General features: G+C 40.5%; 2 long non-coding RNA genes across 2 annotated transcripts; both read right to left on the reverse strand.

Annotated features, from left to right (window-relative positions):
* Positions 1-8,148: 8,148 nt before the first annotated feature.
* On the reverse strand, positions 8,149-13,348 carry LOC135394531 (uncharacterized). The gene is made up of 2 exons (XR_010422931.1): positions 11,708-13,348; positions 8,149-8,311 (listed from the first exon to the last, which is right to left on the reverse strand). It is a non-coding gene; the product is annotated as an uncharacterized LOC135394531 (long non-coding RNA).
* A 2,492-nt stretch (positions 13,349-15,840) lies between these two features.
* On the reverse strand, positions 15,841-25,743 carry LOC135394530 (uncharacterized). The gene is made up of 4 exons (XR_010422930.1): positions 24,121-25,743; positions 21,637-22,086; positions 19,154-19,604; positions 15,841-17,121 (listed from the first exon to the last, which is right to left on the reverse strand). It is a non-coding gene; the product is annotated as an uncharacterized LOC135394530 (long non-coding RNA).
* Between the last annotated feature and the right edge of the window lie 1,337 nt (positions 25,744-27,080).

Genomic DNA, 27,080 nt, shown 5'->3' on the forward strand with positions numbered 1-27,080 from the left:
ATTTGAATTGTTACTGTCTCTACCATGTTATGTATATTATTGTGTTTGCTTGTTTCGTTTTGATTCTATTTATTCCTCTTGTTTTTGTATGTGCTGATGTCCCTATTGTCAGTAAGAGGAGCTGAGGCCTAGTCAAGCCTTTCGGCTTTTTTGCCTCTGTTCCTCTCACACCTTCGTGTGAAATAAAACGTATGTATGTATGTATGTATGCCCACCCACCGTGCCTGAGATTGGGGGTAAACTACAGTCTCTGAAACACTGCGAACGCACCTGTTGTGAAGCCTTCTGATCGATGTGCGTATGTCGTCAAGTAAGACGGAGTAAATTAAGTTAGCCCAATTTTCCAAGACTTCCAAGATTTCGAAGGCGTCGATGCGTAACTAACGCTATTCATGCTGTGGCGGTATTGTTTAAATTCGAGCGTGCCCTCCAAACAACCTCGGGGAACGCATCCGTTCTGAAGCCTTCTGTTCGATGTGCACCTGGCGAACGTATCCCTTCATGTAAGAAGAGTAATACATGGACGATTTTAATGCTAAATTCTCTTACCGAAATTTCAGTTTTGACGTCCACGATTTAATGAATGTAAATTCGAAACTAGCGCTATTCATGTGGCTGTATATTGTTGACCTTCGGGCGGGTTCGTCACACAACCTCGGAGAACACATCTGTTCTGAAGACTTCTGTTCGATGAGCACCTAGCGAGCGCATCCCACAGTTTTAACGCTAAAATCTTTAACTGAATGCGAAGTAATTTACACCACAGAGTCATAATTATCGCAGAAATTGAATTTAAAATACGCCGCGCAAAGCGACCGTGCGCAACGGTGGTGAAGAGCAGTACCAGCCTGTGATCTGCCTGAAACCGCGCGCTGACGCTATAAGGAGAACGCTCGCTGATTGGCCTAGAGAAATGTTGTCTGCTGCTCCGCTGTCGTCTGCTACTCGGCTGTTCGGAGCTCTGATAAAGCCTTTCTCCTTGCTCGGTAATGCTTCGGCCGCTCCTTCTTTCCCTAATTCTCCGTGAGAACTGGCAAAACAGGTTTACGGCGGCAAAGGGACAAGGCGCTGACCCCCACTGACCAGCGAACCAGAACGAGTCTCCTTATACCGTCATCGGTGACGTAGCATCATACCTCTCATCCTCGTTTTAGCTGGAGTGGCCAGTTAAGGGTGAACGCGCGGAGCTATGTTTATGTGAGTTTTTTTCTGGCAAACAAATTGCACACATCAAAACCTTTCGCGCGATTCGGTATAATGACACGCACACTTTCATCAGATGTCTTAATCTGAATTTTTTTTTGGATGGCCCTCTGTACTCCTTTAAGGGAAGAGACCAGACGAGTCATAGACAGCATCATACATGCCCCAGAGCACTGTAAGAGTTATGTTTGTTACTGTCGTGATATTAATTAACGAGATGAAAAATGTAGAGAATGTCGCGGAACGTCAACCAGAACTGCAGCATGGCATGGCCAGGTCGATCGGTCTGACTGTAAGCGGTTCTCCAACAAAGGACTGCTCCAATCAGGGAAAATAAAATAAGAATAAGCCTTGCCGATCAAACTTACTAAAAAGATGTGTGAGGATGAGTGAGGAGAAAAGAAAGAGAGAAAGAGAGAAAGATGTGTGAGGAGAGTAAGGGTAAAAAAATGCAGTGTGATATTTCCTTAGTCAGCATTGCAGCATTGCTAGAAACACTCATAAGCCAACATTCTCTTCGTGTCCCAAATTTCTTGTACACACCTGATTTCTAGACGTTATTAGCACCGTACTTTTTCAAGAACCGCCAAATATCATTTATGTTAAACAATGCGTACAGCAGTTTACTACAGTAAGCATTGCCACATCGCGTGCAACAAGCGGTGGTAAACGCTAGGCCGACGCTTCACCATGACAACCTCAACGCTTCACGTGACAACCTCAACATTCTGCTCCATGCGGTTGCATAGCTTCGATACCGTTCCGTTCACGCTGAGTTGGCGCTCCGTTGGCCCGATTCAGTTGGCAAAAGTTGCTGCATGCGGTTGCCGCCTAGCCTTGCCGATCAAACTTACTAAAAACATAGGCACAAAGACGAGAGCACTGAACGTCACGGGGCCGTACGTGATCAAAGGCTACCGAAATGAGACTGACCAACTCTGTCCGTGGTCCACTAATTTGATGTAACTTTAAATTTCCTAATAAACTTTGTCAACAACTGGCTCTCAGTAATGTCATGTGTATTCCGGTGCTGTGATCTTTCCAGACTGCCGTACACCCCGAAATGTTTGGATACATCCCTTAACTCTTCCTCCAGTTCAAATGCCACGCAAAATAATAGCTGAGCCTTAAAAGGACCTCGAAGTGCCCTCGAATTTTTGTACCCAAATTCCGTGGGAACCACGACAATTATGACTCCCCCACACAATTTTTTTGCAACATCCCCCATGCTCGGCATTCCGGATAAAGCACTTCTGCGTACCATTAATTTTACTACTTATTCATACACGTATTGAATATCTCTCACAAAATTGCTTGGTCCCTGGCCACATCCATCCCACCAATGCTCTCCCCTCAAAGCTCTCTTCGCCTTTCTGGATACCATAGGACTTCGATCCTTACTGTGAAGGGGCTCATTATTTCATTCCCCGCATCACCACCAGCAATGGGGTAAAATATCGCCCCTGGTGATGAAACTCCCCAGTCATCATCTTGTAATAAAGTTGTTGTTGTTGTTGTTTTTGTTGAATATCTCACTGTGCTGGTAACAATGTCTTACAACGAAAATAGGTGAATGTGATAACAACAGTCGGACAAGTTACTTAATTGAAGGCATGTAGCTGTTGGGGATGGTTATCATCTTCGTTAGATTTGCGGCTCCATATATAATGCAATTTAGTTACACAGGCATCTGTATGAAGTCTTGACATATCACGCCCCCCATTAATAGTTGCGTTACCCGCTCTTCACATTATCTACTATTGTGTCAGCAATGCACATCCAGCGTCTGCGCTAAATTCCTCGATCGAGTACACGTTACACACAAAATGCAATTTTGTTGCACATATTCGTTTCTGGATGTACTTATGTCCACTAATAAACCTCTGCCCGAGAAACGTCGTCATGACGTTGGTAGACACAACGAAACCAAAACAGATCGGAAGGGGAAAGCTGAGTTCCACGAATGGGCAATTGTTCGCTGCCTCCTATTGAAAGGTAAGTGGGACCGATGGTCGCGTCCTTTTCAGAGACCATCGTAATCCCCTCAAGACCGTGGCTTTCGGGCGCGACCTTGTTCGCCACTAGCTTTGACGTTAGTTCAACTCTACCAAACTCGTGGCGCTGTCGAACATTATGACGTCATTTGTTTACAAACAGGTAGAGGTCTATTGTCTCTTAACAACTCCGAAATACGAACTTTGTAGTTATGGTGATAGGAATGGCGACAGCATTCGCGGGCTGGCACATAGCAGCCGCCGCATACAGCAAGCCAGCAAGCTCACAACGCTTGAGACAGAACGGCAGCCTCGTTTCAATCTCCACTCTCTTCTCTGCCTCCTACCCCTCTCTGTGCCCCCTCTGTACCCGAAAACAGTGCCGGAAATGGTCTCCCGCTTCTGTTCGATGTGCACCTGGTGAACGGATCCCTTCGAAGAGAAGAGTGATAAATTCAGTTTCAGTGCTAAAATCTTTAACGGAGTTTTCTATTTTATTTTTAATTCGTATTTGTGTTTTATGTATTGAATGTATTTTTGATTTGTATTCGCATTATATTTATCGAATGTAAATGCACAACTAACGCTGTTGATGTTGTGGCTGTATCGGGCTCCAACAGCTCCCCATAGAGCCCATAGTTTGAGATAATTCACACAACTCTGGGTACACGACCAATGAGAGTGCAACGTTGTATAAATTATGCAATGCCAGTCGGCCAATCAGGAGCCTTAACTTTTGCTGACCTTTCGACAGCCGCCTGCCGTTGCAATAGAGCAAAAGTATCACTCCTCCGTCGTCTTCGAATCAATGTTGCACGGACACCCTCACTTCCGTATCAAATGCGCCAAACGAATTCCCAAAATTGTGCAACTCGTTGTGTGGAGGACAACATTGAGCAGTGATTTTCAGTGGATTTCTTTCTGAGGACATATTAGTTGATTTAAATCATAACGAATGTCAGCGTTCAAATCACGATACAAATTAGAGATTAAATCACGCAACCCTGCTCGTGCGTGCTACAGTGATTAGCTAGCCACCCACATTATTTTCTGGTTTTTCACGTTGTTTCGACATTCACGCAGTTGTTTTGTCCTCTTTGTTCTAACCTTGCTCGTGTCTCCTCCTTATATTTTTCATTCCCCACTGTTCCCCACTCCATCCCGCTGTCCTCTCCTGGACGCCGGTCATAGCCACAGTTGCTTCTCGGCGCTAACAGGGAATTCAAAAATAAAAATATTGCATTTGCCATTATGCAATTTTACAGGCTTAATCAAATGTTGACGGAGCACGTCACTGGCGTCTTTCTTCATAAGAGTGCCCCCTGCTGGTTACCAGGAAGAAGTTAAAAGCGAAACGGGTGACCGCCTATTTTGTTGACCTCTCAGTTTGCTGTGCGGGTGCCGCTCCATGGAGAAACACGATAACTCGGTGTTGCGTAAGCTTTCGTACCAAGCTGTACTACAACCCAGCCCACTAGTTACCTATACTTCCCTTGCAAGGACGACTGCATTTGTGTTCTGTCCTCTTTGTTCTAACCTTGGTGCCGCCTCATTACTGCAGATTTTCATTCTCCAATGGCATGAACTGCAACGCTTCAGCCCACTAGCTACTATATTCCAAACTGCTAGAAAAACACTAATCTATCATACTAACTGGATGCTAAACGTTATTCACACTACTACTAAAAACTAAGTATATACTAAATTAGTACGAGAAATATACTCAAAACTGCTACTAAAACACTAAACGATTATACTAACCAAATCCCAATCGTTAGTCACTCTACTACTAAGAACTAACTGTATACTAAAGTGCTACAAGAATGCACATTCCAAACTGCTACTAAACCACTGAACGATTACTATACGAAATAAGTGCTAAACGTTAGTCACTCTACTACTAACTAAATACTGAAGTACTACAAAATATAGCATTCTAAACTGCTACTAAAACTCTAAACGATTATACTAACTGAACACTAAACATTAGTTGCTCTGCTACGATGAAATCACTGATTACTAAAGTGCAAGTGTGCATTCTAACCTGCTACGAAAAAATATTATTCGATTATACTACCTAAATAGCCACAGCTGCTTCACGGCGCCAACATCAATAAAAAAATACTACCTTAATGTTAAGCGTTACTCACTCTGATTCTAAGAACTAACGACATGCTAATGTGCTACTTAAATATACATTCAAAACTGATACGCCAACACTAAACGATTATACAAACTGAATGCTAAACCGCTTGTCACTCTACTGCTAACTGAAGTGCTGAATACTGAAGTACTACTAAAATATACATTCTAAATTGCGACTAAACACTAAACGATTATATTAAATAAATGCAAAACGTTAGTCGCTCTACTACGAGGTAACTACACACTGAAGTACTACTAAAATACGCATTCTATTGATCACGATGGAAATTGGTGTTCTGAGGCTGGAACACCGAAGACACAAAGCCTCAAGTGCCTAAGTACGATGAACGAAGAAAGTAGGAAGTCACTGAAAAGGATAGGCAGCTGCAGGACTCGAACCCACATCTTCTGGATTACCGGTCCAGGGCTTTACCAATTGAGCTAAGCTAACACGCCTCTCCAATGACTTCCAGGGTTGCGTCATGTGAAGGGACCAATCTCATCCACTCACTCACTCATCCCCCTTTGACTCTTACATGTTTTCTCATTCACACACGTCCAATCATACGACGGGGCCACGCATCGGCATCTGCTGATCACGATGGAAATTGCCACACAACCAAGGCACATCCTGAGGATGTCAATATGACGTCACCAACTGGACAATCAGATGTCCGTAAGATATCCCGGATTGACCGGATGACATCCTATTGGACATAATTCGTACTGCCATTGCAACAGCCGAGCACTTGATTTGGGCAATCCTGGTGGCTTCCTTTATGACATTTTCAGGATATTTTTCTAGGCATCTCAGGATATTTTTCCGGACATTCCAGAACGTTACTGCAGTATGCCCCCTGCCCCCGTATGCTGTGTATACATCTTATAATTCAAGCGGTTCCATCACATAAGCCTGTTCACTGTGAGAAGGCATTTTATTGAATATTCTGTACTCCCACTCAGAAGCGTACACGAAGAGGGGAGTACCTGAGGAAGCGTGGACCTCCACGCGAAAGCTTGTACAAATCAAATCTTCAGTGTCGGTTTCTGTATTTTGTTTATGTACTCCCACTCAAAAAACCTCATCTGTATATCACTTGGCAACGAGCTAGCTAACAATGTATCATGTTAACATCAGTTCTTGGAATGAGCAGCTAGATCTAGGAATTGGTGTTTCATCTAAGTGGGTGAGTATCCTGAGTAACGAAAGCGGTTAATTAAGTTATACCAGCACCATAAAGGGTATATAGATGGGAGCTAGCCCAGGCACTTTGGTACACCAAAAATGTGAAAATTGCTCCCATCCTAACATGAAGATATAGGGTAGAGCCGACATGTAGTATAAACAGTAACTGCCACCAAGGAATATTGGAGGCATAGTTTAAGTAGGCAATTGTACTGAAACAGATTTGCCACAGAAGTGTTTACACAGAACATAGGCATTTCATGCACTATTGCATCAGATAAACATGGCAAGATCACGTTGGTAATACTAGAGATTTTGAGAGCTTCGAGTGGAGCACGAGTACACATCATGATTGCAGTTCAGATAACTATAGATAAATATCTGGTCATTACTACACCTCCTGGTTCAGACTTGTGACTTGGAGATCACCTGTCCTACACACGCCACTTCCCCTTTGTTGTAATAGAGCTTCTGCAACGCTTCAGGAACAAAATGCAGAAGGAAGCACCTCACTACACAGATGGAAAGACATTCACATTTTTATACGGTCGAAAGAGTTGAAGGACAGGAGGAAAATCAATTCACCAGGCTGCGAAGACGTTAACACGCCAACAGACGTTTCCAAGTTGAAAACAGATTCCGAGTTGATGCTGCTTGGTTGCATGTGACGATGAGAGCACTGCGGCTATAGTTAAGTTTCGGTTTCAAAGACCGGGAAGCTCACGTCTCGCAACATAACTAAAGCCAGGAACTATCGTATTGCACAACCAGTTTTTGCAATACACAGGTATTTGGAGTTGTGTGCACAACTTTGTAAACTTTGGGTATATATTTATTTAATTTATTTATTCGTTTTATTATTTTATTTATTTATTTTTATGTTTGAGCATGAATTATTTGCACACGTTTGCGCACTTTCGACAATTTCCTAAATAGTGTGTTGAAGACACTGAAACCAAATAAAGGGCAATAACTGCAGTATTTGAATTCCCTCTAAAGTAGTGGAAAATTGAAGTTACTTGATATTCGAGCTCTCTAACTGCGCTGAAGAGTCTTATGACATTTACTGTTTTGTCTCGCCATACACAATACGCCAAGAGTGAGTGACGGGCAATGCTTCAATCCCTGTGTAACTTCGACTTATCTGCTCAGACGTTTCTGCACAAATATTGCAGTGAAATTTGTCAAAGGACTGTGCAACCACAGTGGCGCTTGACATTAACCATTTTAATATGCTGTTGTACATATCCTTTTGTGCTCTGTGCTGTTTGGAACGACACGCAAAAAGTGTTAAATCATTCATTAGTGAGATCCGATTGAGGCAAGACTCCGTGCTTAATGCCAGTAAGAATGGATCATCCAAGAGATCTGCATGTATAACTACATAGAAACATTAAATCAAGTAATCAGAAATAAAATGAGACTTGGGCTAATTATTAAAATATTTGTGTAGCATATCAATAGAGCTTAGGTATTTTGCCTTGTTGCTGTACAATACGTACATTGTATTATTAAAGTGACATGCAAGTCGGGAGAGAATTACACCCACCACATACTTTGGGAATTCAAACCAAATGATTTCAATCGCAACTTCTGATTTAACATGAGACATAAGCCACAGGATAACTGTAGGATATCTACAGGATGTACGCTTTTATTGTCCCAACGGACATCGCAAATAGACATCTAGAAGACATCCTATTTACGTCACTTTCTGACAAAGATATTCCGACCATTTCAGGACGTCCTCTGGACATTGGTGGTTGTGGGTGGTGTTCTGAGCCTGGAACACGGAAGACACAAAACCTCAACTGCCTAAGTACGATGAACGAAGAAAGTAGAAAGTCACTGAAAAGGTTATCCAGCTGCAGTACTCGAACACATATATTCTGGATTCTAAACGCATTCTAAAGTGCTACTTTAACACTAAACGATTATACGTATACTAAAGTGCTACAAGAATGCATATTCCAAACTTCTACTAAACCTCTCAACGACTACTATACGACATAAGTCCTAAACGTTAGTCACTGTACTACTAAAAACTAACTAAATACTGAAGTACTACTAAAATATAGCATTATAAACTGCTACTAAAACTCTAAACGATTATACTTACTCAATACTAAACGTTAGTCGCTCTGCTACGATGAACTAACTGATTACTACCATGCAAATATGCATTTTAACTTGCTACAAAAACATTAATCGATTATACTACCTGAATGTTAAGCGTTACCCACTCTGCTACTAAGAATTAACTACATTATAATGTGCTACTGGAATATGCATTCAAAACTGATACCACAACACCAAACGGTTACACTAACTGAATGCTAAACCACTTGTCAATCTACTGCAAAGAACTAACTAAATACTAAAATATACATTCTAAATTGCTACTACAACACTAAGCGAGTACACTATCTAAATTCTAAACACTAGTCACTCTACTACTACGAACTAATTGAATACTAAAGCATTACTAAAATATACATTCTAAACTTCTACTACAACACTAAGCGATTATACTATTTCTAAACACTAGTCACTAGTTAGCCAGCGGTAGCACTGGAACCCACATCCACGTAATCCAGAAGATGTGGGTTCGAGTCCTACAGCTGGCTAACCTTTTCAGTGACTTCCATCTTTCATCATGAGAGTATAGTTCATTGCTGGTAAAGTGATGCCATCAAGAACCCAAGTATCTGACTACTATGATGCAATAACGTGCTTTCTACAATTACATATTGTTTTTATCGTAAAAAAAGGCGCAAATTAACACTCCTGTCGGGAAAAGAGGCCCCCGTAAGGATGCAATGCCTGCACCTCGGCTCGAGAAATCGTTGGGGTACGGTACAGGCTGCAACAACGGACCACTGGCATCCCCGTGTTGCAAACCTAGGCGATTATACTCTAAATTCTAAACATTAGTCACTCCACTACTACGAACTAACTCAATACTGAAGTACTACTGAAATATACATTATAAACTGCTACCAAAACACTAAACGATTATACTAGCTGAACACTAAACATTACAAAGAACCGTCTACTCACTAAAGTACTACTAACATAAACCTTCTAAACTGCTACAAAAGACTAAACGATTATACTAACTAAATGCTGAAAGTTGCTCACTGTACTACTCAGAACTAACTGTACACCTAAGTGCTACAAGAATGCACATTCCAAACTGCTACTAAACTGCTAAACATTTAGTATACGAAATAAGTGCCAAACGTTAGTCACTATACTAGTAAGAACTAACTAAACACTGAAGTACTACTAAAATATAGCATTCTAAACTGCTACGGAAACTCTAAACGATTATACTAACCGAACACTAAACGTTAGTCGCTCTGCTACGATGAACCGATTACTAAAGTGCAAATACGCATTTCAACCTGCTACCAAAAATATTAACCGCTTATATTACCTAGACGTTCACCGTTCCTCACTAAGCTACTAAGAATTAACTACATGCTAATGTGCTACTGGAATACACATTCAAAACTGATACCACAACACTAAACCGTTACGCTAACTGAATGCTACACCGCTTGTCACTCTGCTGCTAAGACGTAATTAATACTAAAATATACATTCTAAATTGCTACTAAACACTAAACGGTTATATTGCACAAATACAAACCGTTACTCACTGTACTACGAACTAACTAAATACTGAAGTACTACTAAAATATACATTCTAAATTGCCACTACACCACGAGGCGATTATGCAATCTAAATTCCAAACACTAGTCACTCTACTACTACGTACCAATTCAATACTAAGGCATTACTAAAAGATACGTTCTAAACTGCTACTAAAACACTAGGCGATTGTACTATCTAAATTCTAAACACTAGTCACTCTACTACTACGAAATAACGCAATACTGAAGTACTACTAAAATATACATTATAAACTGCTACCAAAACACTAAACGATTATACTACCTGAACGCTAAGCCTTACTGAGTACTACTAACAACTATCTACACATTAAAGTGCTACTAACATATACTTTCTAAACTGCTACTAAACACTAAACGAGTATACTAAGTAAACGCTGAAAGTTAGTCACCCTACTACTAAGAACTAACTGTATACTAAAGTGCTACAAGAATGCACATTCCAAACTACTACAGAACTGCTAAACGATTACTATACAATATAAGTGGTAAACGTTAGTCATTCAACTAGTAAGAATTAACTAAATACCGAAGTACTACTAAAATATAGCATTCTAAACTGGTACTAGAAATCTAAACCATTATACTAAATGAACAGTAAACGTAAGCTACTAAACCCTAAACGATTATATTACATCAGTGCAAAACGTTAGGTACTCTACTACGATCTAACTAAATACCGAATTACTACTAAAATATACATTCTAAATTACTACTAGAACACTAAGCGATTATACTATCTAAATTCTAAACACTAGTCACTCTACTACTACGAACTAATTCAATACTACAGCATTACTAAAATATACACTCTAAACTGCTACTACAACACTAAGCGATTATACTATCTAACTTCTAAACCCTAGTCACTCTACTACTACGAACTAATTCAATACTAAAGCATTAATAAAATATACGTTCTTAACTGCTACTAAAACACTAGGCGATTATACTATCTATATTCTAAACACTAGTCACACTACTACTACGAACTAACTCAATACTAAGGCATTACTAACATATACGTTCTAAACTGCTACCAAAACATTAATCGATTAGGCTAACTAAATGCTGAAAGTTAGTCACAGTACTATTAAAAACTAGGTAACGTACTGCTAAAATATTACATTCCAAACTGCTATACAACAGTAGCCAAGAATGCTAAACGTTAGTCACTCATTGTCACCGTGGTGCTTGGCTCCACGCACTGCCATACGGATGGCATGTGGTCCACAGTCAGCTGCGGGATCATATCCTCCTCCGAGGAGAAGATATGCCCGCAGCATGACTTGCACAGCTTATCGGGGCGCGCGGCCACCAATAAAGCCAGTGCGAGTATGGACCACGCCACCCTAAAGAAGATGTCCTCCTCTTTTATGGCAGCAGTGACGAGCACCGCGGCGACAAGTACACTAAAGACCCGTACTGCCCTATCCACTACGTCCACGAGCTCTACCATATCGAAAAAGAACGGACTTACTAGCTTTCACAGGCGGAGTGGCTCCTTGCAGAAAGCGAGTCCTGATTGACGATCTGACACCTTGTGATTGGTTCCCTACCTACCCCGATATCATCGTTTATGGTTAACTAGAACATTCTTCTTCTTCGAACTGTTGTGGCACCGAGAACATGCCAGTGCACCATTAACGTAGATAGTCGAACTTCTTCGTTCATTGTTGTTTTTAATTCATTGCTACGCACGTGGTGGCGTTCCTCTAGGCTTGGAAATATTCTAGCGCCTGTGACTAATCCACCTGAATATTAGCTCCCCGTGTGTACACAAAGGAAGCTAGTCTTCCGGCACCCAGTGGAGGGGTTCGGTAAATCCCAGTGGTCTTGCACACGCGTTGCATCTTGGGCGCTTGCTCAGCGGGGGAACGAACAATAATCCTTCACATTTCGCTTTCGCTGACCTTGACACGTCGTGGACTGTGGACCGGTAGGGAAGAAATGGGAACAGTTTGGAGGCCGTTTGTTTCTTTTGTATTAGTAAACTCCCACAATTCCAAGCGACGGTAAGCACTCAAAGGAAGTTAGTCTTGCTGCATCCAATTCCATATTGCTTGGCTGCCTGGTTCTCATTGATCCGGAGGACACAAAAATTGATATATACGCGAATGACGACGAGTTTACGACCCCTCAACGCTACGACGAAGCCCCAAGATTTTCCTATAGTCAGTGAAGACATAACTGATACACTTGACCCCGCCCCCACAGCAGAATTGCTTCGCTACACACGAACTATCTACACACTAAAGTGCTACTAACATATACTTTCTAATCTGCTACTAAACACTAACCGAGCATACTAATTAAATGCTGAAAGTTAGTCCCCCTACTACTAAGAACTAACTGTATACTAAAGTGCTACAAGAATGCACATTCCAAACTACTACAAAACTGCTAAACGATTACTATACGATATAAGTCGTAAACGTTAGTCACTCTGCTAGTAAGAATTAACTACATACTGAAGTACTACTAAAATATACATTCTAAATTGCCACTCCACCACGAGGCGATTATACTATCTAAATTCTCAACTCTAGTCACTCTACTACTACGAACTAACTCAATACTAAGGCATTACTAAAATATACGTTCTAAACTGCTACTAAAACACTAGGCGATTATGCTATCTAATTCTAAACACTAGTCACTCTACTACTACGAAGTAACTCAATACTGAAGTGCTACTAAAATATACATTATAAACTGCTACCAAAACACTAAACGATTATACTACCTGAACGCTAAACCTTACTGACTACTACTAAGAACTATCTACACACTAAAGTGCTACTAACATATACTTTCTAAACTGCTACTAAACACTAAACGAGTATACTAACTAAATGCTGAAAGTTAGTCACCCTACTACTAAGAACTAACTGTATACTAAAGTGCTACAAGAATGCACATTCCAAACTACTACAAAACTGCTAAACGATTACTATACGATATAAGTGGTAAACGTTAGTCATTCAACTAGTAAGAATTAACTAAATACCGAAGTACTACTAAAATATAGCATTTTAAACAGCTACTAAAAATCTAAACCATTATACTAAATGAACAGCAAACGTAAGCTGCTAAACACTAAACGATTATATTACATGAATGCAAAACGTTAGGTACTCTACTACGAACTAACTAAATACCGAATTACTACTAAAATATACACTCTAAACTGCTACTACAACACTAAGCGATTATACTATCTAAATTCTAAACACTAGTCACTCTACTACTACGAACTAATTCAATACTACAGCATTACTAAAATATACACTCTAAACTGCTACTACAACACTAAGCGATTATACTATCTAACTTCTAAACCCTAGTCACTCTACTACTACGAACTAATTCAATACTAAAGCATTAATAAAATATACGTTCTTAACTGCTACTAAAACACTAGGCGATTATACTATCTATATTATAAACACTAGTCACACTACTACTACGAACTAACTCAATACTAAGGCATTACTAACATATACGTTCTAAACTGCTACCAAAACATTAATCGATTAGGCTAACTAAATGCTGAAAGTTAGTCACAGTACTATTAAAAACTAGGTAACGTACTGCTAAAATATTACATTCCAAACTGCTATACAACAGTAGCCAAGAATGCTAAACGTTAGTCACTCATTGTCACCGTGGTGCTTGGCTCCACGCACTGCCATACGGATGGCATGTGGTCCACAGTCAGCTGCGGGATCATATCCTCCTCCGAGGAGAAGATATGCCCGCAGCATGACTTGCACAGCTTATCGGGGCGCGCGGCCACCAATAAAGCCAGTGCGAGTATGGACCACGCCACCCTAAAGAAGATGTCCTCCTCTTTTATGGCAGCAGTGACGAGCACCGCGGCGACAAGTACACTAAAGACCCGTACTGCCCTATCCACTACGTCCACGAGCTCTACCATATCGAAAAAGAACGGACTTACTAGCTTTCACAGGCGGAGTGGCTCCTTGCAGAAAGCGAGTCCTGATTGACGATCTGACAGCTTGTGATTGGTTCCCTACCTACCCCGATGTCATCGTTTATGGTGAACTAGAACATTCTTCTTCTTCGAACTGCTGTGGCGCCGAGAACATACCAGTGCACCATAAACGAAGATAGTCGAACTTCTTCGTTCATTGTTGTTTTTAATTCATTGCTACGACACGTGGTGGCGTTCCTCTAGGCTTGGAAATATTCTAGCGCCTGTGACTAATCCACCTGAATATTAGCTCCCCGTGTGTACACAAAGGAAGCTAGTCTTCCGGCACCCAGTGGAGGAGTTCAGTAAATCCCAGTGGTCTTGCACACGCGTTGCATCTTGGGCGCTTGCTCAGCGGGGGAACGAAGAATAATCCTTCACATTTCGCTTTCGCTGAACTTGACACGTCGTGGACTGTGGACCGGTAGGGAAGAAATGGGAACAGTTTGGAGGCCGTTTGTTTCTTTTGTATTAGTAAACTCCCACAATTCCAAGCGACGGTAAGCACTCAAAGGAAGTTAGTCTTGCTGCATCCAATTCCATATTGCTTGGCTGCCTGGTTCTCATTGATCCGGAGGACACAAAAATTGATATATACGCGAATGACGACGAGTTTACGACCCCTCAACGCTACGACGAAGCCCCAAGATTTTCCTATAGTCAGTGAAGACATAACTGATACACTTGACCCCGCCCCCACAGCAGAATTGCTTCGCTACACACGAACTATCTACACACTAAAGTGCTACTAACATATACTTTCTAATCTGCTACTAAACACTAACCGAGCATACTAATTAAATGCTGAAAGTTAGTCCCCCTACTACTAAGAACTAACTGTATACTAAAGTGCTACAAGAATGCACATTCCAAACTACTACAAAACTGCTAAACGATTACTATACGATATAAGTCGTAAACGTTAGTCACTCTGCTAGTAAGAATTAACTACATACTGAAGTACTACTAAAATATACATTCTAAATTGCCACTCCACCACGAGACGATTATACTATCTAAATTCTCAACTCTAGTCACTCTACTACTACGAACTAACTCAATACTAAGGCATTACTAAAATATACGTTCTAAACTGCTACTAAAACACTAGGCGATTATGCTATCTAATTCTAAACACTAGTCACTCTACTACTACGAAGTAACTCAATACTGAAGTGCTACTAAAATATACATTATAAACTGCTACCAAAACACTAAACGATTATACTACCTGAACGCTAAACCTTACTGACTACTACTAAGAACTATCTACACACTAAAGTGCTACTAACATATACTTTCTAAACTGCTACTAAACACTAAACGAGTATACTAACTAAATGCTGAAAGTTAGTCACCCTACTACTAAGAACTAACTGTATACTAAAGTGCTACAAGAATGCACATTCCAAACTACTACAAAACTGCTAAACGATTACTATACGATATAAGTGGTAAACGTTAGTCATTCAACTAGTAAGAATTAACTAAATACCGAAGTACTACTAAAATATAGCATTTTAAACAGCTACTAAAAATCTAAACCATTATACTAAATGAACAGCAAACGTAAGCTGCTAAACACTAAACGATTATATTACATGAATGCAAAACGTTAGGTACTCTACTACGAACTAACTAAATACCGAATTACTACTAAAATATACACTCTAAACTGCTACTACAACACTAAGCGATTATACTATCTAAATTCTAAACACTAGTCACTCTACTACTACGAACTAATTCAATACTACAGCATTACTAAAATATACACTCTAAACTGCTACTACAACACTAAGCGATTATACTATCTAACTTCTAAACCCTAGTCACTCTACTACTACGAACTAATTCAATACTAAAGCATTAATAAAATATACGTTCTTAACTGCTACTAAAACACTAGGCGATTATACTATCTATATTATAAACACTAGTCACACTACTACTACGAACTAACTCAATACTAAGGCATTACTAACATATACGTTCTAAACTGCTACCAAAACATTAATCGATTAGGCTAACTAAATGCTGAAAGTTAGTCACAGTACTATTAAAAACTAGGTAACGTACTGCTAAAATATTACATTCCAAACTGCTATACAACAGTAGCCAAGAATGCTAAACGTTAGTCACTCATTGTCACCGTGGTGCTTGGCTCCACGCACTGCCATACGGATGGCATGTGGTCCACAGTCAGCTGCGGGATCATATCCTCCTCCGAGGAGAAGATATGCCCGCAGCATGACTTGCACAGCTTATCGGGGCGCGCGGCCACCAATAAAGCCAGTGCGAGTATGGACCACGCCACCCTAAAGAAGATGTCCTCCTCTTTTATGGCAGCAGTGACGAGCACCGCGGCGACAAGTACACTAAAGACCCGTACTGCCCTATCCACTACGTCCACGAGCTCTACCATATCGAAAAAGAACGGACTTACTAGCTTTCACAGGCGGAGTGGCTCCTTGCAGAAAGCGAGTCCTGATTGACGATCTGACAGCTTGTGATTGGTTCCCTACCTACCCCGATGTCATCGTTTATGGTTAACTAGAACATTCTTCTTCTTCGAACTGCTGTGGCGCCGAGAACATACCAGTGCACCATAAACGAAGATAGTCGAACTTCTTCGTTCATTGTTGTTTTTAATTCATTGCTACGACACGTGGTGGCGTTCCTCTAGGCTTGGAAATATTCTAGCGCCTGTGACTAATCCACCTGAATATTAGCTCCCCGTGTGTACACAAAGGAAGCTAGTCTTCCGGCACCCAGTGGAGGAGTTCAGTAAATCCCAGTGGTCTTTGCACACGTGTTGCATCTTGGGCGCTTGCTAAGCGGGGGAACGAAGAATCATGCTTCACATTTCGCTTTCGCTGAACTTGACACGTCGTGGACTGTGGACCGGTAGGGAAGAAATGGGAACAGTTTGGAGGCCGTTTGTTTCTTTTGTATTAGTAAACTCCCACAATTCCAAGCGACGGTAAGCACTCAAAGGAAGTTAGTCTTGCTGCATCCAATTCCATATTGCTTGGCTGCCTGGTTCTCATTGATCCGGAGGACACAAAAATTGATATATACGCGAATGACGACGAGTTTACGACCCCTCAACGCTACGACGAAGCCCCAAGATTTTCCTATAGTCAGTGAAGACATAACTGATACACTTGACCCCGCCCCCACAGCAGAATTGCTTCGCTACACACGAACTATCTACACACTAAAGTGCTACTAACATATACTTTCTAATCTGCTACTAAACACTAACCGAGCATACTAATTAAATGCTGAAAGTTAGTCCCCCTACTACTAAGAACTAACTGTATACTAAAGTGCTACAAGAATGCACATTCCAAACTACTACAAAACTGCTAAACGATTACTATACGATATAAGTCGTAAACGTTAGTCACTCTGCTAGTAAGAATTAACTACATACTGAAGTACTACTAAAATATACATTCTAAATTGCCACTCCACCACGAGGCGATTATACTATCTAAATTCTCAACTCTAGTCACTCTACTACTACGAACTAACTCAATACTAAGGCATTACTAAAATATACGTTCTAAACTGCTACTAAAACACTAGGCGATTATGCTATCTAATTCTAAACACTAGTCACTCTACTACTACGAAGTAACTCAATACTGAAGTGCTACTAAAATATACATTATAAACTGCTACCAAAACACTAAACGATTATACTACCTGAACGCTAAACCTTACTGACTACTACTAAGAACTATCTACACACTAAAGTGCTACTAACATATACTTTCTAAACTGCTACTAAACACTAAACGAGTATACTAACTAAATGCTGAAAGTTAGTCACCCTACTACTAAGAACTAACTGTATACTAAAGTGCTACAAGAATGCACATTCCAAACTACTACAAAACTGCTAAACGATTACTATACGATATAAGTGGTAAACGTTAGTCATTCAACTAGTAAGAATTAACTAAATACCGAAGTACTACTAAAATATAGCATTTTAAACAGCTACTAAAAATCTAAACCATTATACTAAATGAACAGCAAACGTAAGCTGCTAAACACTAAACGATTATATTACATGAATGCAAAACGTTAGGTACTCTACTACGAACTAACTAAATACCGAATTACTACTAAAATATACACTCTAAACTGCTACTACAACACTAAGCGATTATACTATCTAAATTCTAAACACTAGTCACTCTACTACTACGAACTAATTCAATACTACAGCATTACTAAAATATACACTCTAAACTGCTACTACAACACTAAGCGATTATACTATCTAACTTCTAAACCCTAGTCACTCTACTACTACGAACTAATTCAATACTAAAGCATTAATAAAATATACGTTCTTAACTGCTACTAAAACACTAGGCGATTATACTATCTATATTATAAACACTAGTCACACTACTACTACGAACTAACTCAATACTAAGGCATTACTAACATATACGTTCTAAACTGCTACCAAAACATTAATCGATTAGGCTAACTAAATGCTGAAAGTTAGTCACAGTACTATTAAAAACTAGGTAACGTACTGCTAAAATATTACATTCCAAACTGCTATACAACAGTAGCCAAGAATGCTAAACGTTAGTCACTCATTGTCACCGTGGTGCTTGGCTCCACGCACTGCCATACGGATGGCATGTGGTCCACAGTCAGCTGCGGGATCATATCCTCCTCCGAGGAGAAGATATGCCCGCAGCATGACTTGCACAGCTTATCGGGGCGCGCGGCCACCAATAAAGCCAGTGCGAGTATGGACCACGCCACCCTAAAGAAGATGTCCTCCTCTTTTATGGCAGCAGTGACGAGCACCGCGGCGACAAGTACACTAAAGACCCGTACTGCCCTATCCACTACGTCCACGAGCTCTACCATATCGAAAAAGAACGGACTTACTAGCTTTCACAGGCGGAGTGGCTCCTTGCAGAAAGCGAGTCCTGATTGACGATCTGACAGCTTGTGATTGGTTCCCTACCTACCCCGATGTCATCGTTTATGGTGAACTAGAACATTCTTCTTCTTCGAACTGTTGTGGCACCGAGAACATGCCAGTGCACCATAAACGAAGATAGTCGAACTTCTTCGTTCATTATTGTTTTTAATTCGTTGCTACGACACGTGGTGGCGTTCCTCTAGGCTTGGAAATATTCTAGCGCCTGTGACTAATCCACCTGAATATTAGCTCCCCGTGTGTACACAAAGGAAGCTAGTCTTCCGGCACCCAGTGGAGGAGTTCAGTAAATCCCAGTGGTCTTTGCACACGTGTTGCATCTTGGGCGCTTGCTAAGCGGGGGAACGAAGAATCATGCTTCACATTTCGCTTTCGCTGAACTTGACACGTCGTGGACTGTGGACCGGTAGGGAAGAAATGGGAACAGTTTGGAGGCCGTTTGTTTCTTTTGTATTAGTAAACTCCCACAATTCCAAGCGACGGTAAGCACTCAAAGGAAGTTAGTCTTGCTGCATCCAATTCCATATTGCTTGGCTGCCTGGTTCTCATTGATCCGGAGGACACAAAAATTGATATATACGCGAATGACGACGAGTTTACGACCCCTCAACGCTACGACGAAGCCCCAAGATTTTCCTATAGTCAGTGAAGACATAACTGATACACTTGACCCCGCCCCCACAGCAGAATTGCTTCGCTACACACGAACTATCTACACACTAAAGTGCTACTAACATATACTTTCTAATCTGCTACTAAACACTAACCGAGCATACTAATTAAATGCTGAAAGTTAGTCCCCCTACTACTAAGAACTAACTGTATACTAAAGTGCTACAAGAATGCACATTCCAAACTGCTACAAAACTGCTAAACGATTACTATACGATATAAGTCGTAAACGTTAGTCACTCTGCTAGTAAGAATTAACTACATACTGAAGTACTACTAAAATATACATTCTAAATTGCCACTCCACCACGAGGCGATTATACTATCTAAATTCTCAACTCTAGTCACTCTACTACTACGAACTAACTCAATACTAAGGCATTACTAAAATATACGTTCTAAACTGCTACTAAAACACTAGGCGATTATGCTATCTAATTCTAAACACTAGTCACTCTACTACTACGAAGTAACTCAATACTGAAGTGCTACTAAAATATACATTATAAACTGCTACCAAAACACTAAACGATTATACTACCTGAACGCTAAACCTTACTGACTACTACTAAGAACTATCTACACACTAAAGTGCTACTAACATATACTTTCTAAACTGCTACTAAACACTAAGCGAGTATACTAACTAAATGCTGAAAGTTAGTCACCCTACTACTAAGAACTAACTGTATACTAAAGTGCTACAAGAATGCACATTCCAAACCACTACAAAACTGCTAAACGATTACTATACGATATAAGTGGTAAACGTTAGTCATTCAACTAGTAAGAATTAACTAAATACCGAAGTACTACTAAAATATAGCATTTTAAACAGCTACTAAAAATCTAAACCATTATACTAAATGAACAGCAAACGTAAGCTGCTAAACACTAAACGACTATATTACATGAATGCAAAACGTTAGGTACTCTACTACGAACTAACTAAATACCGAATTACTACTAAAATATACACTCTAAACTGCTACTACAACACTAAGCGATTATACTATCTAAATTCTAAACACTAGTCACTCTACTACTACGAACTAATTCAATACTACAGCATTACTAAAATATACACTCTAAACTGCTACTACAACACTAAGCGATTATACTATCTAACTTCTAAACCCTAGTCACTCTACTACTACGAACTAATTCAATACTAAAGCATTAATAAAATATACGTTCTTAACTGCTACTAAAACACTAGGCGATTATACTATCTATATTATAAACACTAGTCACACTACTACTACGAACTAACTCAATACTAAGGCATTACTAACATATACGTTCTAAACTGCTACCAAAACATTAATCGATTAGGCTAACTAAATGCTGAAAGTTAGTCACAGTACTATTAAAAACTAGGTAACGTACTGCTAAAATATTACATTCCAAACTGCTATACAACAGTAGCCAAGAATGCTAAACGTTAGTCACTCATTGTCACCGTGGTGCTTGGCTCCACGCACTGCCATACGGATGGCATGTGGTCCACAGTCAGCTGCGGGATCATATCCTCCTCCGAGGAGAAGATATGCCCGCAGCATGACTTGCACAGCTTATCGGGGCGCGCGGCCACCAATAAAGCTAGTGCGAGTATGGACCACGCCACCCTAAAGAAGATGTCCTCCTCTTTTATGGCAGCAGTGACGAGCACCGCGGCGACAAGTACACTAAAGACCCGTACTGCCCTATCCACTACGTCCACGAGCTCTACCATATCGAAAAAGAACGGACTTACTAGCTTTCACAGGCGGAGTGGCTCCTTGCAGAAAGCGAGTCCTGATTGACGATCTGACAGCTTGTGATTGGTTCCCTACCTACCCCGATGTCATCGTTTATGGTGAACTAGAACATTCTTCTTCTTCGAACTGCTGTGGCGCCGAGAACATACCAGTGCACCATAAACGAAGATAGTCGAACTTCTTCGTTCATTGTTGTTTTTAATTCATTGCTACGACACGTGGTGGCGTTCCTCTAGGCTTGGAAATATTCTAGCGCCTGTGACTAATCCACCTGAATATTAGCTCCCCGTGTGTACACAAAGGAAGCTAGTCTTCCGGCACCCAGTGGAGGGGTTCGGTAAATCCCAGTGGTCTTGCACACGCGTTGCATCTTGGGCGCTTGCTCAGCGGGGGAACGAACAATAATCCTTCACATTTCGCTTTCGCTGACCTTGACACGTCGTGGACTGTGGACCGGTAGGGAAGAAATGGGAACAGTTTGGAGGCCGTTTGTTTCTTTTGTATTAGTAAACTCCCACAATTCCAAGCGACGGTAAGCACTCAAAGGAAGTTAGTCTTGCTGCATCCAATTCCATATTGCTTGGCTGCCTGGTTCTCATTGATCCGGAGGACACAAAAATTGATATATACGCGAATGACGACGAGTTTACGACCCCTCAACGCTACGACGAAGCCCCAAGATTTTCCTATAGTCAGTGAAGACATAACTGATACACTTGACCCCGCCCCCACAGCAGAATTGCTTCGCTACACACGAACTATCTACACACTAAAGTGCTACTAACATATACTTTCTAATCTGCTACTAAACACTAACCGAGCATACTAATTAAATGCTGAAAGTTAGTCCCCCTACTACTAAGAACTAACTGTATACTAAAGTGCTACAAGAATGCACATTCCAAACTGCTACAAAACTGCTAAACGATTACTATACGATATAAGTCGTAAACGTTAGTCACTCTGCTAGTAAGAATTAACTACATACTGAAGTACTACTAAAATATACATTCTAAATTGCCACTCCACCACGAGGCGATTATACTATCTAAATTCTCAACTCTAGTCACTCTACTACTACGAACTAACTCAATACTAAGGCATTACTAAAATATACGTTCTAAACTCCTACTAAAACACTAGGCGATTATGCTATCTAATTCTAAACACTAGTCACTCTACTACTACGAAGTAACTCAATACTGAAGTGCTACTAAAATATACATTATAAACTGCTACCAAAACACTAAACGATTATACACCTGAACGCTAAACCTTACTGACTACTACTAAGAACTATCTACACACTAAAGTGCTACTAACATATACTTTCTAAACTGCTACTAAACACTAAACGAGTATACTAACTAAATGCTGAAAGTTAGTCACCCTACTACTAAGAACTAACTGTATACTAAAGTGCTACAAGAATGCACATTCCAAACTACTACAAAACTGCTAAACGATTACTATACGATATAAGTGGTAAACGTTAGTCATTCAACTAGTAAGAATTAACTAAATACCGAAGTACTACTAAAATATAGCATTTTAAACAGCTACTAAAAATCTAAACCATTATACTAAATGAACAGCAAACGTAAGCTGCTAAACACTAAACGATTATATTACATGAATGCAAAACGTTAGGTACTCTACTACGAACTAACTAAATACCGAATTACTACTAAAATATACACTCTAAACTGCTACTACAACACTAAGCGATTATACTATCTAAATTCTAAACACTAGTCACTCTACTACTACGAACTAATTCAATACTACAGCATTACTAAAATATACACTCTAAACTGCTACTACAACACTAAGCGATTATACTATCTAACTTCTAAACCCTAGTCACTCTACTACTACGAACTAATTCAATACTAAAGCATTAATAAAATATACGTTCTTAACTGCTACTAAAACACTAGGCGATTATTATACTATCTATATTATAAACACTAGTCACACTACTACTACGAACTAACTCAATACTAAGGCATTACTAACATATACGTTCTAAACTGCTACCAAAACATTAATCGATTAGGCTAACTAAATGCTGAAAGTTAGTCACAGTACTATTAAAAACTAGGTAACGTACTGCTAAAATATTACATTCCAAACTGCTATACAACAGTAGCCAAGAATGCTAAACGTTAGTCACTCATTGTCACCGTGGTGCTTGGCTCCACGCACTGCCATACGGATGGCATGTGGTCCACAGTCAGCTGCGGGATCATATCCTCCTCCGAGGAGAAGATATGCCCGCAGCATGACTTGCACAGCTTATCGGGGCGCGCGGCCACCAATAAAGCCAGTGCGAGTATGGACCACGCCACCCTAAAGAAGATGTCCTCCTCTTTTATGGCAGCAGTGACGAGCACCGCGGCGACAAGTACACTAAAGACCCGTACTGCCCTATCCACTACGTCCACGAGCTCTACCATATCGAAAAAGAACGGACTTACTAGCTTTCACAGGCGGAGTGGCTCCTTGCAGAAAGCGAGTCCTGATTGACGATCTGACAGCTTGTGATTGGTTCCCTACCTACCCCGATGTCATCGTTTATGGTGAACTAGAACATTCTTCTTCTTCGAACTGCTGTGGCGCCGAGAACATACCAGTGCACCATAAACGAAGATAGTCGAACTTCTTCGTTCATTGTTGTTTTTAATTCATTGCTACGACACGTGGTGGCGTTCCTCTAGGCTTGGAAATATTCTAGCGCCTCTGACTAATCCACCTGAATATTAGCTCCCCGTGTGTACACAAAGGAAGCTAGTCTTCCGGCACCCAGTGGAGGGGTTCGGTAAATCCCAGTGGTCTTGCACACGCGTTGCATCTTGGGCGCTTGCTCAGCGGGGGAACGAACAATAATCCTTCACATTTCGCTTTCGCTGACCTTGACACGTCGTGGACTGTGGACCGGTAGGGAAGAAATGGGAACAGTTTGGAGGCCGTTTGTTTCTTTTGTATTAGTAAACTACCACAATTCCAAGCGACGGTAAGCACTCAAAGGAAGTTAGTCTTGCTGCATCCAATTCCATATTGCTTGGCTGCCTGGTTCTCATTGATCCGGAGGACACAAAAATTGATATATACGCGAATGACGACGAGTTTACGACCCCTCAACGCTACGACGAAGCCCCAAGATTTTCCTATAGTCAGTGAAGACATAACTGATACACTTGACCCCGCCCCCACAGCAGAATTGCTTCGCTACACACGAACTATCTACACACTAAAGTGCTACTAACATATACTTTCTAATCTGCTACTAAACACTAACCGAGCATACTAATTAAATGCTGAAAGTTAGTCCCCCTACTACTAAGAACTAACTGTATACTAAAGTGCTACAAGAATGCACATTCCAAACTACTACAAAACTGCTAAACGATTACTATACGATATAAGTCGTAAACGTTAGTCACTCTGCTAGTAAGAATTAACTACATACTGAAGTACTACTAAAATATACATTCTAAATTGCCACTCCACCACGAGGCGATTATACTATCTAAATTCTCAACTCTAGTCACTCTACTACTACGAACTAACTCAATACTAAGGCATTACTAAAATATACGTTCTAAACTGCTACTAAAACACTAGGCGATTATGCTATCTAATTCTAAACACTAGTCACTCTACTACTACGAAGTAACTCAATACTGAAGTGCTACTAAAATATACATTATAAACTGCTACCAAAACACTAAACGATTATACTACCTGAACGCTAAACCTTACTGACTACTACTAAGAACTATCTACACACTAAAGTGCTACTAACATATACTTTCTAAACTGCTACTAAACACTAAACGAGTATACTAACTAAATGCTGAAAGTTAGTCACCCTACTACTAAGAACTAACTGTATACTAAAGTGCTACAAGAATGCACATTCCAAACTACTACAAAACTGCTAAACGATTACTATACGATATAAGTGGTAAACGTTAGTCATTCAACTAGTAAGAATTAACTAAATACCGAAGTACTACTAAAATATAGCATTTTAAACAGCTACTAAAAATCTAAACCATTATACTAAATGAACAGCAAACGTAAGCTGCTAAACACTAAACGACTATATTACATGAATGCAAAACGTTAGGTACTCTACTACGAACTAACTAAATACCGAATTACTACTAAAATATACACTCTAAACTGCTACTACAACACTAAGCGATTATACTATCTAAATTCTAAACACTAGTCACTCTACTACTACGAACTAATTCAATACTACAGCATTACTAAAATATACACTCTAAACTGCTACTACAACACTAAGCGATTATACTATCTAACTTCTAAACCCTAGTCACTCTACTACTACGAACTAATTCAATACTAAAGCATTAATAAAATATACGTTCTTAACTGCTACTAAAACACTAGGCGATTATACTATCTATATTATAAACACTAGTCACACTACTACTACGAACTAACTCAATACTAAGGCATTACTAACATATACGTTCTAAACTGCTACCAAAACATTAATCGATTAGGCTAACTAAATGCTGAAAGTTAGTCACAGTACTATTAAAAACTAGGTAACGTACTGCTAAAATATTACATTCCAAACTGCTATACAACAGTAGCCAAGAATGCTAAACGTTAGTCACTCATTGTCACCGTGGTGCTTGGCTCCACGCACTGCCATACGGATGGCATGTGGTCCACAGTCAGCTGCGGGATCATATCCTCCTCCGAGGAGAAGATATGCCCGCAGCATGACTTGCACAGCTTATCGGGGCGCGCGGCCACCAATAAAGCCAGTGCGAGTATGGACCACGCCACCCTAAAGAAGATGTCCTCCTCTTTTATGGCAGCAGTGACGAGCACCGCGGCGACAAGTACACTAAAGACCCGTACTGCCCTATCCACTACGTCCACGAGCTCTACCATATCGAAAAAGAACGGACTTACTAGCTTTCACAGGCGGAGTGGCTCCTTGCAGAAAGCGAGTCCTGATTGACGATCTGACAGCTTGTGATTGGTTCCCTACCTACCCCGATGTCATCGTTTATGGTGAACTAGAACATTCTTCTTCTTCGAACTGCTGTGGCTCCGAGAACATACCAGTGCACCATAAACGAAGATAGTCGAACTTCTTCGTTCATTGTTGTTTTTAATTCATTGCTACGACACGTGGTGGCGTTCCTCTAGGCTTGGAAATATTCTAGCGCCTGTGACTAATCCACCTGAATATTAGCTCCCCTTGTGTACACAAAGGAAGCTAGTCTTCCGGCACCCAGTGGAGGAGTTCAGTAAATCCCAGTGGTCTTTGCACACGTGTTGCATCTTGGGCGCTTGCTAAGCGGGGGAACGAAGAATCATGCTTCACATTTCGCTTTCGCTGAACTTGACACGTCGTGGACTGTGGACCGGTAGGGAAGAAATGGGA

This window comes from Ornithodoros turicata, chromosome 5 (genome assembly GCF_037126465.1).
Source record: "Ornithodoros turicata isolate Travis chromosome 5, ASM3712646v1, whole genome shotgun sequence".
In the NCBI taxonomy this organism is placed as follows: domain Eukaryota; kingdom Metazoa; phylum Arthropoda; class Arachnida; order Ixodida; family Argasidae; genus Ornithodoros; species Ornithodoros turicata.